Source organism: Mustela nigripes, chromosome 3 (assembly GCF_022355385.1).
Source record: "Mustela nigripes isolate SB6536 chromosome 3, MUSNIG.SB6536, whole genome shotgun sequence".
In the NCBI taxonomy this organism is placed as follows: domain Eukaryota; kingdom Metazoa; phylum Chordata; class Mammalia; order Carnivora; family Mustelidae; genus Mustela; species Mustela nigripes.
The window spans coordinates 36,416,269-36,432,398 of NC_081559.1; the positions used below are offsets into that span (position 1 = coordinate 36,416,269).

Below are 16,130 nucleotides of genomic sequence, written 5' to 3' on the forward strand. Positions count from 1 at the left end.
AGGCTCCCTGCTGAGCAGAGAGCCCGATGCGGGACTCGATTCCAGGACCCTGAGATCATGACCTGAGCCGAAGGCAGCGGCTTAACCCACTGAGCCACCCAGGCACCCTGATATTCTACATTTAGACTGATATCTAATAAACCACATTTCCTTCCTAAAGGAGAAATTTTTTAGATTGGTAATGAGGAAGTGAAAATAGAAATTTGTAGGGGAAAGTCTATATATAGCCTATATAGTTACACAGAACTGAAATCCTGAAATACGCTTGAATCTGCCAGGATACTGAAAGCTAATTACCACAGTGAGAAGAACTGACCTAAATAAGAGTGACTTCAACATTCCTCCAGCCCCACGGAGCTGTAGATTCAGGTGTGCTCACTGTGTGTGCATGTGCATGTGTGTGTGTAAGTGTGTGTGTGTGTGCACACATATGTGGGGGGGAGGCAGGGTAATAGGGAAAGGTGTGTTAAAACCACAAAATGGGGATTATTTCAAGTTCTATATTTTCCCATAGTGAAATAATTTCTGTAGTGAGAAAATTGCCTCAGAATATATTGCTGACTATTCTCAGGAAGCACTTTTAAATGAGAAAAGATCCAGGGAGAGGGCATGCAATTTTAATTAACCAATCTGTCAAAACTAAGCATGGTTTAATTAATGACTTGAGATTTTGGAGGAACATTTTTGTGGGAACATAGCACTTCTGCTCTGTCACACCCTTATGAACCATTCACTAGAGAACTCCTAAGGTATAAATTTGGAGTTCCCTTTTATCATTAAGGGGAAAAAATCTTATGCAGACTCGTTGGAAAGTTTATTATAACAAACATTCTACATTTGGCAATTTCTGATTAAATATTATAAATTGAGGTGATAAGTGATTGGCAGTCCATGTTGGTATTCAAGGGAGAATGATCCTAAAGTGGAAAACTGATCATGTGATTCTAACTTGCCCTACCTTGCCATTACTAATATTTTAATGAGTCCCTAATCTAAAATATATTCCATTTCAAAATGAAAATTTGTTCCTTTCATGCCACACAAATGCCAGTTAATACTCCTTAAAGCTTCTCAGTGGGAAAACTTCCAAAATAACTGGAGGATATATTCACTCTTTCTCAATAACTGCCAAGTGAAATAGAAACAATTAGCTGCATATTTTGTTGTGTTCTTGATCATCTGGCAAATCAAGGCAAAGAACAAAGGATATGTTAGTTGCTGAACAAGTGACAATTTAGCTCATGAACAAAAAGCAGACTATGGTCAGAAGATAAGTCTTCTACAGTTACAATCATCCTGAAAAGGATGCTGTAATTACAGTGCAATATTCTTCCATAAGACCACAGTCTTGCTCAGGAAAGCAGGTTGCTAGTGAGACTCTAATGTCTTTCTTTCTTATCCACTGTGAGTCATGCCTTTCATCTGTAATTAAGGCCTTTGATATGCATGACCCTCATTAGCACTGAGATAATGAAACAAATCAAACCAAATATCCTGTTGTTGAATTTGGAAAAGCTACCACAAATACTAATCTCCTTTTGCCTCAGCTTGTGCCTATGCAAAATGTTATTCTAGAAATACCCATATTTAGATTTCAGGGTGTTGACAAAGTCAGAATATTGTTCATTTTTTGAAATATTGTTTATTAAATTAATTGCAGACAGGTTGATTCTTTTATTTGAAAATCTTTGATAACCTGAGCAAATTAAATATACAATAGGATATATTCCTGCTATTTTTATGGTAAAATAATTTCATATTTGCATGGTTAGATGATCATTCACGTTAGAAATCTTGCTATTCAAATTAAATTTATTTTATTTGTCCACTCACTCTGTGTGCCAGATACTGGGATGAGCATTTTACACATGTGATCTCTACTCCTTGGAATAAATCTGCAAAGCAAATTTTATTATTCCCATTCTATATATGAGGATATTTGAGCTGAGAAAAATAAGTGGTTCTCTAAAAAACATGAACTATGTGGCATAGCTTAACTTCAATTGAAGAGGTATGATTGAGGGGGAGGGTAGGATGAGCAGAGGGAGGGGTATCTCTTAGAACAATGATTTGTGAGCACCAGTGTCAGTAAGACAGCAATGAACAAAACACCAGGAGAAACATAGCAAAGGAGGAAAGTGAAGTGTCAGCGGTCTGACCACAGTTCCTTTAAAGAATGTGATCCGTGTAACTTACATTTAAAGAATGCCAAGTGGCCCAGTTTCATTCTGCACGTTGCTGTCCAATTTTCCCAACACCATTTGTTGAAGAGACTTTTTTCCATTGGCTATTCTTTCCTGCTTAGCTGAAGATAAGTTGACCATAGAGTTGAGGGTCTATTTCTGCAAACTGGTGTAGCCACTCTGGAAAACAGTATGGAGATTCCTCAAAAAGTCAAAAATAGAACTACCATACAATTCAACAATTGTACTACTAGATATTTATCTAAAAGATACAAACAATGATTTGAAGGGCCAACGGTACCCCAGTGTTTAGAGCAGTAATGTCTAGAATAACCAAAATATGGTAAAAGCCCAGATGTCCATAGACAATGAATGGATAAAGAAGACGTGGTTTATATATACAACAGAATATTACACCTCCATCAGAAAGGATGAATACCCAACTTTTGTAATCAACATGGATGGGACTGGAGGAGATTATGCTGAGTGAAATAAGTCAAGCAGAGAAAGTCAATTATCATATGATTTCACTTGTGGAACATAAGTAAAAACATGGAGGACATTAGGAGAAGGAAAGGAAAAGTGAGTTGGGGTAAATCAGAGAGGGAGATGAAGCATGAGAGACTATGGACTCTGTGAAACTGAGGGTTTTGGAGGGGAGAGGGAGAGGGAGATGGGTGAGCCTGGTGGTGGGTATTAAAGAGGGCACTTATTGCATGGAACACTGGGATTGGTGCATAAATAATGAATCTTGGAGCACTGAAAAAATTAAAAAAAAAAAAAACAAAACAGAATGTTAGCCATCAAAAAGAATAAAGTCTCACCAAGGACATAGATGGAACTAAAGGGTATTTTGCTGAGTGAAATAAGCCAGTCAGGGAAAGACAAATACCAAATGATTTCACTTATATGTGGAATTTAAGAAACAACATATGAACATTGGGGAAGGGAAGGAAAAATAAAATAAGATAAAAACAGGGAGGCAAACCATAAGAAACTCTTAATTCTAGGGAAACAAACTGATGGCTGCTGGAGAGGAGGAGGGATGAGGTAACTGGCGTGATGGGTATGAAGGAGGGCTCTTGATGTAATGACCACTGGGTGTTCTGTGCAAATGACGGATTACTAAATTCTACCCCTGAAACTAATAATACACTATATGTTAACCAAATTGGATTTATGTAAAAATAAAGAAAGAAGGAAAGAAAGCAAAGTGTCAGGTACCTTCACTGGGCTTTTCCCCCCTACTGCCTAAAGCCACATCCTCAGTCCTACCTCCCATAGAAACGGTTGTTCCTCTTTCGGTTCAGACACAGGCTTTTCTTATTATAGAGAGTTCACTGTTCTTTCCCGCTTAAATCACACAATCTCCATGGGTCCATAGGGTGGCCCTTCATTTCATTTCATTTTCAGGTTCCGATTTCACATAGAGACTCTCCCTGCATTTTCTCTGCTGCCTGAGAACATGCTAACAAACCACTGCATGATATGTGGGTATTTGTGCCTGATAAAAAGAAATACTTTCTGGCTTGAAGATCTTGCAGTAAATATTAGGAGTATAGTATATGAACTTTGGTGCATGGAATTTATGACATCTATTTTATTTGCTTAGAAATTTTTAAAGTTGCTTCCTTGTACTTCAGTTGTGTTATGAATAAGCGAGGTTCCCAGAAGGCTGTTTCACAGACCTCTCTGGCTGAAAGAGGCCAGAATGATGGCTTTGGTTCTCATACATGTGAACTGGGTTCGGCATAGGCAAAAACTTAGACCCATGGTCACAGATTAGCTTTATGCTTGTTTGTTGTAAAACAAATGAGCTTACTATCTTTGTGCAGGTTCTTTTGTATAATGGCTTATCGTACAAGTTTCCATTACTGTGTCACTGGTCTATTACTTTCAATTATTTTTAGGCTCCTTGAGCTTACTCATGATGTCTTATTCATCTCCATATCCACAGTAACCTAGGGACCTAGAAGAGTCCTGGAACCTAGAAGATGTCAAATGAATGAGCAATTAAAGAAGGAGCAAGGTATCTATATAACAGATAATGTTAGCTATAAGAGCAGCAATCATACAGTGTAAACTTTTAGGAAACTCACAATAACACAACCTTCACATGAAACAGACCACAAACATATTCTGTTATCTAGTTTACCTGTTTCAGCTGTAGGGTATTTTAACAATCAGCCATTGTCATATGGACATTTAACAGACTACCCTAGATGAATTATCATACAACAATAAAAATGTGTATCTCACTTGGGCATCTGTATGTCATCTGGGATTTGGGTTCAGCTGGGCTTGGCTGAAAGTTGTGGGTTGAGTTATCTAATCCAGCTTCATTAGTCTGTCACCTTTCTTGGACCAGAAGCTACTACGTGTGGCATGTTCTTCTCAGGACAAAAGTTAGGAGTGCAAGAGAGCTACTAACCACACAAAGCCATTCCAAAGACCTTCTTATATCATGTCCACTGAAAACCCATAGGCCAAAGGAATCACAATCACATGGCCAAGTCCAAAGTCAAAGACTGGAGAGTACACTCTGGCTACAGTGAAGCTATCATATGCTCATTGATAATCATCCAGGTAAAAATAAGTTAGTAATTGAAACCCATAGTTTAATCTATTTCGGACACTTTCACTGATATGTAAACAAAGGGACAAACTAATGCATTCCTCCAGGAAGCATGCTTTGTGGCTATATTTTGAGGGTTGCCATTTGCATTTTATTCTATGTAATGGAGTCCTTTGGAGTTATGTACACCATCGGTACAATAATATAATGGAATTGGAGCTGGATAGCCATGCATTGTGGTATAATTAATTTTATTTTAAACCACTAGAAATGTATACACAAAAAACCTATTAATAAAATTATCCAATTAAATTTTTATTTGGAAATGCTCTCTGTTGTATGGCAGTTCAACTAAGTTCAAGTGTGTCATCCATCCCTCCACCTAGCTGAGGTAATAGATAATTTCATTTATTTAAATGAGTGAAATATGTGAAACACTGAGCATGGCACTGACATGTAATAAAAGTTATGTAAATTTCTGCTACAATAATAATGATAATAAAAACTGAAATTATGTTGAAAAGGACAAAAAGCAGAGAATTCATTGATACCTTAGAATTAGTACAGAACAAAAAAACATGAAGATCAAGGCAGGGTTAGTCTGTGAGGCCAGTTTAACCAGTATGACTGGTCATTTGGTCATTTGGTCAACATGGTAATAAGCAAGAGTGAAGATGCATTCAATGAAATCATTGATAATGAAACCACATTGGGTATCTTAGAGAAGTAACACCTGCTTTAGCTCTGCACAGTGGCTGAAAAGCTAGTGTCAAAAGTAGAAAGTATAATATGAGCAAAACAAAGTTAAAATGATAGGTAGAATTGTATGCAATTGTCATTTTTTTCAACCGAAAGTGGTCAATACAGGTCACCTCAAACGGTTCAACCAATTCAAGCAAGAATTCAGGTGCTTCTGAGTAGTCAGACAGAAACACCTGCCCTCCTTCAGGGTTCTAAAACTATAGATATGAAAAATTATCAGGAGAAAATAGATGAAAAACACCAGTGGCCTTAAAGGAAATCTAAGCATTGAAAACTGACTTAGGTAGGTCAAAGGAGACACATCTGGTTGACCCATTAGTTATGTCCAGCACTTCAGAAGACAACTAGCACAGCAAAGACAAATATAGGAAAGCAAAGGCAAAAACTGTTTGAGAGTTTACCCACAATCACTAATATCTAAAATATGGTTGTGGTTACTTGATGAGGAAGAATTGATCATGTGAGGAATTGATAGCCTTCCTACCTATTATGACAAAGTGCTAGTTATGCCCTATGCAGTCCACATGGGATGTTCTGGTTTATCTCAATTAACAATGTCTTCTTGTGCAGAGACCAAAATTAAGCAAGCGTTGTTAAAGCAGAATGTCTGCTTCCAGATGTATTCAACCAAATATCTGATCATACTGGTGCATATGTGAAGGTGATACTTGCCTGGGTCTGCTGGGCTGGGTTACATAAACACTGGTTATACACCTAGTCTTTTTGCAGGAACTGATTTTGATAAACATGGTCATATAAGCCAGTTTTATAAAATGAACAAATGTACTCTTGCTTACAATTGAGAGCTGTCACCTCTTGTCTCCAAAATTCTTTTACTGATCACTATATCAACTTAAGTGGGCTCATTTAAACTTTTAATGGATCAACAAATGTTGTGCAGGTCTGTGAAAAATACCATATAGAATCAGCTAAAAACACATCAAACAGTTTTACATTCTTCCATTACAAGTGCAAAGTCAAAGGAAGGCATCTTCCTTCTCTACCAGACTAAATGGTAGTTGAAAATTTGCGGTACATCTTAAATGTGTGAGCCTCAGAAGGAAGAGATCCTCTCTGGAGGGAAGATTTAAGTGCAGAATGTAGAAGAGAATGTTCTGTTAGCCATATGCTCTGTGGGCGTGCCACTGGAGAAGTGCAGTGTTGGGAAGAAGCTCAAATTTGGTGCGACACACGTTTTGTTTTTCTTGTACTTCAGGGAAAGCAGTAAGTGAGATTGATTATTAAATTATATCAGAGAACATAGAATATTTGTTGCTGAACACAGAGTAGAATTTATATTTCTCTTTTTATATAAATCCTCTTCTTACGACCTTTGTTTAATAAATGATGCACCAATGGATGCCATCAGCATGCATTTTCTCTCCCCAACCCCAACATCAAGTCTTATTAAGCCAGCAATACTCATAATAACTGACAATGGGGGGAAAATATTTGTGGCTAGCATTTCACTTGGTTCTTTATGTGCATTATGTCATTTAATTATAAGTACAGTGTGAGGAGTTCAGTACTGGTAATTTACCAACAAGGGAACAGAGGCTTAGAGAAACTGATTAACTTGCTGAGGTTTCCATGACCAATTATAAGAACTAGGCTTTGACCCCTGGTCTAGATGCAGACTGGAATCCCAAGCCACATGATTTTCTCTAGTAAAAGTTCAAAATCTGCAGTCAATGATTTTTAGGGGTCTAGGTCCACATACTAATTAAGATGATATAAAGCTTACAATGATCAATTCTATCTTGACAGTCTGCATAGTGATTTATTTTTTAGAGAATTAAATGCTTCTAGGGGTATCTGTCTTCCACGGACAGCTTGAGTGGAGACTGTGTTTCTCCACTTCTTGGTGTATGTTTGTGTATATACGTTTTTTCACCATTGTTAATGTTATATGTTATATCCTTATCATACAAAAGTTGGCTTATAGAAAAATAAAATTATGTATAAATATTTAATTATTTAGAAGACTGTAATTTTCAGATTACTCAGGGAAGATATTATAATTGTCATTACAGCCTTAATATTTTGTATTCAACTTATAAGTAAGCTTGCCCATATGTACTAGTGGACTCTTTTGACCCACTTTCTAAATTTCAGGCATTATTTTTATAATAGTTTTTAGGAATCATAAGCCAGTTTGTGAAGATAAGGAAAGGAAGAGATATTCTTTTACTTTTTAATTTATGCTTAGAGAGATGTTTCTCTATGGTAGAAATCACACATAATTTTGAACAATAGGATTTATGAACTTAATTCATAATACCTTTGTTTTTCAGCTTTCACACTTATAAAAGAGGAATATAACAGGTTCAATTTTTAAAAAAGATTTTATTTATTTGTTTGAGACAGAGAGAGAGAGAGCATGAACAGGGGGAGTGGCAGGCAGAGGGAGAAACAGGCTTTCACCACTGAGGAAGAAGCCCGATGTGGGGCTCAATTCCAGGACCCTGAGATCATGTTCTGAGCCGAAGGCAAATGCTAAACCAACTGAGCCACTCAGGTGCCCCATAATGGATTCAGTTTATCTAGTTATTGTGAGGATCAAATGAGATCACACAGAACATGTCTTATTAACAAAGATTTTATTTATTTATTTACCTATTTATAAATTGCATTATAATTACATGCAGTGTTACATTAGTTTCAGGTGTACAGTAGAGTGATTCAGCAATTCTATACATCACCTGGGGCTCATCCTAAGTATTCTGTTAATCCCCACCACCTATTTTACCCATCCCCCCACCCATCTCCACTTTGGTAACCATCAGTTTATTCTCTATAGCTAGGAGTCCGATTTTTGGTTTATCTTTGTTCATTTGTTTTGCTTCTTAAATTCCATATATAGATGAAATCATATGGTTTTTGTTCTTCTCACTGACTTATTTAACTTGGCACTATACCTTCTAGGTCCTTGCATGTTGTTAAAAATGGCAAGATTTTGTTCGTTTTGTGGCTGAACCATATTCCATCGTGTGTGTGTGTGTGTGTGTGTGTGTGTGTATTTATGTGCGTGGTGCAGTGTGTGTATATATATACACACACACACACACACACACACACATTTATATATATCACATCTTCTTTATCCAGTTATCTGTCAATGGACACTTGGTTTGCTTCCATAATTTTGCTATTGTAAATAATGCTGCAGTAAACATAGGGGTGCATGTATCTTTTCAAATTAGTGTTTTCATATTGTTTGGGTAAATACTCCATTGTAGAATTATTAGATCATATAGTAATTTTATTTTTAAATTTTTGAGGAACCTCAATACTGTTTTCCATGGGGGCTGAACCAGGTTGCATTCCCACCAGCAGTGCACAAGGCTTGACTTTTCTCCATATCCTTGCCAACACTTGTTTCTTCTGTTTTTTGTTTTAGCCATTCTGATAAGGGTAAGGTGATATCTTTTTTTTTTAAGATTTTATTTATTATTTATTTGATAGGCAGAGATCACAAGTAGGCAGAGAGAGAGAGAGAAGTGGAAGCAGGCTCCCTGCTGAGCAGAGAGCCCAATGCGGGGCTCCATCCCAGGACCCTGGGATCATGACCTGAGCCGGAGACAGAGGCTTTAGACCACTGAGCCACCCAGGCACCCCAAGTGTAAGGTGATATCTTTATTGTGGTTTTGATTTACTTTTCCCTGATGATTAGTGATATTGAGCATCTTTTCACGTATTTGTTGGCTATCTATGTATCTTCTTTGAAGAAATTTATGTTCCTGTCTTCTGCCCATTTTTCAATTGGATTATTTAGTTCTTGGTGTTGAGTTGTATATGTTCTTTGTATATTTTGGATATCAATCTCTTATGGGATACATCATTTGAAAATATCTTCTCCCATTCAGGAGGTTGTCTTTTAGTTTTGTTGATTGTTTTATTTGCTGTGAAAAAGCTTTTTATTTTGGTATAGTCCCAGTAGTTTAATTTCGCTTTTGTTGCCCTTGCTTCTGGAGACATATCTAGAAAATTGTTGCTATGGCTGATGTCAGAGAAATTACTGCCTGTGCTGTCTTTTAGGATTTTTATGGTTTCAGATCTCATATTAAGTCCTTAATCCATTTTGACCTTCCTTTTGTGTATGATGTTAAAAAGTGATCCAGTTTTATTCCTTTGCATGTGGCTATCCAGTTTTTCCAGAACCATTTGTTGAAGAGACTATCTTTTTCCCAATGAGTATTCATGCCTCCTTTGTTGTAGATTAATTGACCATATAATTATGAACTCATTTCTGGGATCTTGATTCTATTCTATTGATCTATGTTTCTGTTTTTGTGCCAGTACAACACTATTTTGAATACTACTGTATTATGTCTTGAAATCTGGGATTGTGATACCTCTAGTTATGTTTTTCTTTTTCAAGACTGCTTTGGATATTTGGAGGCTTCTTGTTCCATGTAAATTTTAGGATTATTTTTCTAGTTCTGTGGAAAATGCTTTTGATATTTTGATATAGATCATGTTGAATCTATATATTGCTTTGGATAGTATGGACATTTTAACAATTTTTGTTCTCCAAATTAATGAGCATGGAATATTTTTCCATTTATTTGTGTCATCTTCCATTTCTTTCATTATTGCTTTATAGTTTTCAGAGTATAGATCTTTCAACTCTTGGTTAAGTTTATTCTTAGGTAGTATATAACTTTTGGTGCAATTATAAATGGAATTGTTTCCTTAATTTTTCTTTCAGCCATTTCATTGTTAGTTTATAAAACTGCAATCGATTTTGTATATTGATTTTGTACCTTGAAATTTTATTAGTACATTTATCAGTTCTAATAGGTTTTTGGTGGAGTCTTTAGGGTTTTCTCTATATAGTATCATGTCATCTGCAAATAGTGAGCCTTATTTCTTCCTTGTCAATTTAGATTCCTTTTATTTCTTTTTGTTGTCTGACTGCTGTGGCTTGGACTTCCCATACTATGGTGAATAAAAGTGGAGGAAGTAGACATCCTTGTGTTGTTTCTGATCTTAGGCATGAAGCTCTCAGCTTTTCCCCACTGAACATTGATGTTTGCTGTGGATTTTTCATACATGGATTTTATTATGTTCAAGTGTACTTCCTCTAAACTACTTTGTCGAGGGTTTTTATCATGAATGGATGTTGCATTTTGTCAAATGCTTAACAGAGACATTTTTAACCTAAACAATTAATACATGACTAATTTCTCATTGTACCAAATTAAACCAATTTCATTGTTCATTTTCTTAGGAAGAAACATAGAGAAATAAGTAAAAAGACAAATACATAGATTAAGAAACAGTGGATCCAATCAAGATGACTTGTGAATGGAACTTAATGAATAAAAAATGTAAATTTAGGTTTTAATTTAAAGAAAGAAAAACTATCCAGATTAGAGCAAGAGTTTGGAGGGTATATCATTTGGGTATCAGTCAGAAAAACAGAAATTATCCTAGGTATTTGGGGTGGAAGAGAAATTAACAATAGGCAATTAAGCAATTGTAGATAATTAGATGCTTCTAATCTAAGGAAAATCAGGAAATTTCTCAGCAAACCAGGAGATTTCAGAGACCACAAGAAAGTGCTGCTCACTGTCTCAGCTGTCTACAGCAGTGAAGCAGGTATCTTCAAGAGAAAACCCAGAATGTAGAGTAAACCTCCAAGTCCATTGTTGTCTATCAATATCTGAAGAGTGTAAGTCTTCTTTCCTTCCCTTCCCAGCCTTGAAGCAATACTTATCATGGTGTCATGGAAACCACAAGACTGCTGGAATGGAGACTAAAGAAAGACAGCTTCCAGACTTCCAGTTTTTACAGAAGAAGACCAAAATTTGAAGGGAGGGATGGTGCTGAATACTAGAGGAGATTCTCAGGAAAATAAAGAGAATGAATAGAAATATTGAGACATTACAAACAAACAAACACTTAAGTTTATAATAAGAGGTGAAAAAAGATCAACCCATTTGAAGTTAACTCCAAGAATGCTTTCTTTTGAGTGGGACAAGATTAGTGAAATTGAGTTGAGGGGGAAAATGATGCAGTTCTCACATTTTATACTAGGCTTCAAATTGAAATTTGAAATAATATAAATGCCATCTACTGTTTTCAAATTGAAAGTCAAGTTAGAGAAAAATAACCTCCAATGTGTATACTGGTAAAATTTAAAAATTCATATTATGCTTTCATGGTAAGTAGAGAGGGATGTAAAGGGTATTGAGGAGAGGTAGAGCCAAAAGCAGAGAGTTATCACCTTTGATGATTTCCTGATGGATGGTAACAGAGGTTTTAGTGTGTTACCGGAGAGGAAATGGCCAAGAGAGGAACTGAGTATATTTACAAAAGGAGTGGTATAGGTGAGCTTAAAGTTTTCATCTACCACACAAACATTCACTAAAAAATTTTTCAAGAAGGCATTTAATTAAAAAATATATATATCATTTATATGTATATAAATTATATATAATTTGCATATATATATATATATATATATATATATATATATATATATATGCAGATAAGTTAGAGCCTTGGAGGCAATTTGAAGAATAAAACCAGACATTTGTGTCCAGGGAACAGAGAGGAGGCAGAATAGAGACTATTACTTTTTATTATAAGGCCCTAAGCTTTAATTAATTTAAAAATATATTAATATGTTATTTTGATTGGTATGAAAATTAGCAAACAATTCAAATAAAGCAACAGTTTCCTTGGATAGATTCTATTTGTCTGGCATGGTGTTATCGATTAGGCATACAAAACTTAGCTGAGTATAATTCCTACCATCACAGTTTTACAGTTTCGTAAACCTGATCGACGTGTACATCAAAATTAAAGTATGCCAAACTGAGGAAAGAGCCAAGATGCCCTTCAACAGATGAATGAGTAATGAAAATATGGTCATATATGCAATGGAATGTTACACAGCCATCAGAAAGGATGAATACCCAACTTTTCTATCAACATGGATGGGACTGGAGATTATGCTGAGTGAAATAAGTCAAGCAGAGAAAGTCAATTATCATATGGGTTCACTTACTTGTGGAGCATAAGGAAGAAAATGGAGGACATTGGGAGAAGGAAAGGAAAACTGAATTCAGATAAACCAGAGGGGGAGATGAAGCTTGAGAGACTATAGCCTCTGAGAAACAAACTAAGGATTTTGGGGGAGGGTAGGTGAGCCTGGTGGTGGGTATTAATGTATTAAGGAAGGCACATATTGCATGGAGCACTGGAATTGGTGCATAAACAATGAATCTTGGAACACTGAAAAAAATAAAACCTCTGTTTACCATCCATTAGGAAATCACCAAAGGTGATACCTCTCTTCTTTGCTTTTGGCTCTATCTCTCCTCAATACCCCTTACATCCTTCTCTACTTACCATGAAATAAAATAAAATTAAGATGTTAAAGTTTTAAAAAGTTAAAGTATGAAAATTTTAACAAATTTGTTAATATATTTAAGAGTCAACAACTATTTTATGTGTAATCTTAACACATACTTAATTATTTTAAGTGTGGCATTTAATAAAATACACTGCTCCATCAGCATTTATTCCAGGAGATAAAATACAGTAATAAATTTATCATAATCTGTAGTTGTATCATAAACTGTCGTAATCTGTAGTTCATAGGATCCTTGAAGATAACTGAACAGCAGAAGTTGGTACTAAATAGAAATATCTTATTTTAAACATCAGACATTTTTATTATTCCCCAAATTACTAGCATAAAATGAAAAGCACAGGAAAAAAAAACTATAAAATTCTTTTGTGAAGGTATGGGAGACTGATTTTTTCTGGTTTTCTGCAGCTTCCATTAATATTAGAAAATCTTGTTTGTAATTGGACTGGTCCATTTCTATATTTAACATGGATGTTAAATTTTTTATTTTACAAAATGAAAGTAACTTTATTATGAAAAGGAGATCATGCTTATGTTAAAAGGTAATTCAAACAGTACAGAAAAAAATATGAAGAAAGCAAAACTAACCGCTATGTCAGAGATAATATTCATTCACCATTTTGATGACCATGCATTTCTTCATGCATTTATATTTCTATAAAAACTACAAATGTATGTAATTTTAAGAATTATAAGTAGGGTTATAGGTTACACGTTATTTCTAAGTAGAACTTGAAAAGCTGGTGTGGGCATCGTTCCATGTCTCTAAATACTGATTTATATATTTTTTCTGAGATTTTTGATAAAGTTTTTTATTGAAACAATACTTAGAAAAATATGCAACTCACAAATGTGCAGCCAGAGGAATTTTTTACAAAATGCACATATTCATGCTTACACCACCTAAGCTAGGGTAAAGAACATTGCCAGCAACCTAGAAGCTTCCTTCATGTGTCTTCCTAGTTATGACTCCTATTATCACTATGACAGATATTCCATTGTCTTCAGGCTTCCATAATTCCTTTTGAGAGCTCAGCTTTTGTCTGACTCTTAAGCCTCAGAGAGCAGGATGGAAAGGCAGAGGCAAAGGGAGAAGCTGACTCCCTGTTGAGTAGGGGGCCCAACATGGGGCTCAATCCCAGTACCCCGAGATCATGACCTGAGCCAAAGGGAGACACAACCAACTGACCCACCCAGGTGCCCCAACAAATTATCCTTTTACTTTTATTTTAGTTTATTATTTTATTATTTTTTTTATTTACTTATTTATTTTCAGAGTACAACAGCATTTAATGGTCAGAAAGAGCTGTACAGAATTGTAGCCAGCCATGGGAGCTGCGCTGGAGGACAGGACCCAATCCTGCCCTGTCCCAGGCAAAGCAGTACTGGACAGGAGCTGGCATGTGGCAGGGCCCACATCCCTGGGGCCTGAAGGGAGACCACCATCTAATGTCCCCCAGGTACCACTCTATTCCTTAGAGGAGGGGTATAAACTCCACATGCAAGAAGAACCCCCTTGCCCCTAATGTCAAATGGTATGGGGATGCAAGAGTTATAATTAAGGGGAAACCCTATGTAAGCCGTTAATAGAGTTCAGAGGCGTAGGGATTGCCCTCGTTCTCCGTCTCCTAAAGGTGCTCACTTTCCCAGTTTCTTCATCTGTTTGTCAATGTTGGCAAAATTCCCCTCAACCGTGGACAGGTTCTCATGCACAGTTGTCTGCATCTGGGTCAGGAGGGTGGTGTTGTCCTTGAGAGAGCTAGCAATCATCTGGTTTGTAGTATCCAAGTGAGTCAGGAGGTGACCAAACTGCATGGCTTGCTCATGCAGCTGCTTGGTGGTGAAAAGTCTCTGCACCAGCCCAGGAAGGGGGTAGGAAATGGGGCTCCATCCCTGTACAGTGCCAAATAGCTGGTGCACCTTGCTTTGTGCATCTGCATCTTATACAGAAGCTTTATGCTTGGCAATTTCATTCTTCTTTCCCAGGACACTCTGCAGCCGAGCCTCCACTTGGTCCAAAACTGCGAGGTCCAGGGCGTTCACCTTTACTTGCAATAGTTCTACAGTCTCCATGAGACAGGATCCCTGAACACCTGCTTAAAGGGGATTCTGAGCATCCTGATCACAGTGTACAGTTGCTTCCAGCTCTGTCAGGCACTTCTCAAGTTCTGTAACTTCAGCAGCTTGAGACAACTTGTCCTATTCAGGTTGAGAATGTAGTCCGTAAGTGACGAGGCTACTATCTACAGGAGTCCCGCTGTGGTCTTTCCCCTTGAACTGGTTCCTTTGCTATTTTTGATGGTTTCCAGCTGCAGCACAAGCACTTAGCCAGAGCTCCATCAGGGTCAGTAAGGTCGATGGCTGCATCTGGTCCCAGCAGCTTCTCCAGGTGGGAAGCAACAGCTGCTGCTTCAGGGTGGCCAGCAGTTTTGCCAACCTCACTGGGTTCAGTTTCTCTTCAGTGGTGGACTCCTTCAGCGTTGTCTTGATTTTCTTAACTTCAGTTGTCAGCTCTTGGACCTCATGCAATAGTTGCTGGTACTTTTGCTGAGGTTTCTCCTTCACTCCCAAGCCCGCCCCAGACATATTCTCATATTCTCCAGATTCATATCCTGTTCTCTTGTTTTTTCCAGTATGATCTGAGAAATCCAGTCCCTTTGTCCCCACTCTCTTGTCTTTGAATTTGTCATAGGCGGCATTGGGATTGACACCGATATGCTCCACACTTGTGCTCCTCAGCTCCTCCAGCTCCGCATCAAACTCGACTTGATCATTCTCAGGCAGGTCACTGGTTTCATAAACATCTGGCTTGTTCCTGGCAATGCCGGGAAGGTCGGTGTCTTTAGGGTCCACCATGGTGGTAGTGAGGTGGGGTTGGGGGGATAAGGGCCTTGGTGGAGCCAGGAATGGTGTCCAGGTAGGGGAGAGGCTGGATCCCGGTCCCAGGCTTCCACATTTATTTTTAATATCAATACCATTTTTTTAGTTAACATATATAAAATTTACATAAAATTTTAAATGGATTTTAAGACTTTCTATATGGTTTTATTCATCTCTACAATCTTATTTGATGTGTCTTTTAAATATATTTTGATATCTGAAAAGGTATGTCTTCCTCCTCATTGCTCCTCTAAGAATATTCTGAGACATACTGGCATGCTTAGCCTCCCAAATTAGTCTTATTTACTTTTCACATTTAAAATGATTTTTTTCAGAATGTTATTGG

General features: G+C 37.0%; 1 pseudogene; it reads right to left on the minus strand.

Annotated features, from left to right (window-relative positions):
* Positions 1-14,542: 14,542 nt before the first annotated feature.
* LOC132012916 (dynactin subunit 2-like) lies at positions 14,543-15,760 on the minus strand (annotated as a pseudogene).
* Positions 15,761-16,130: the final 370 nt, after the last annotated feature.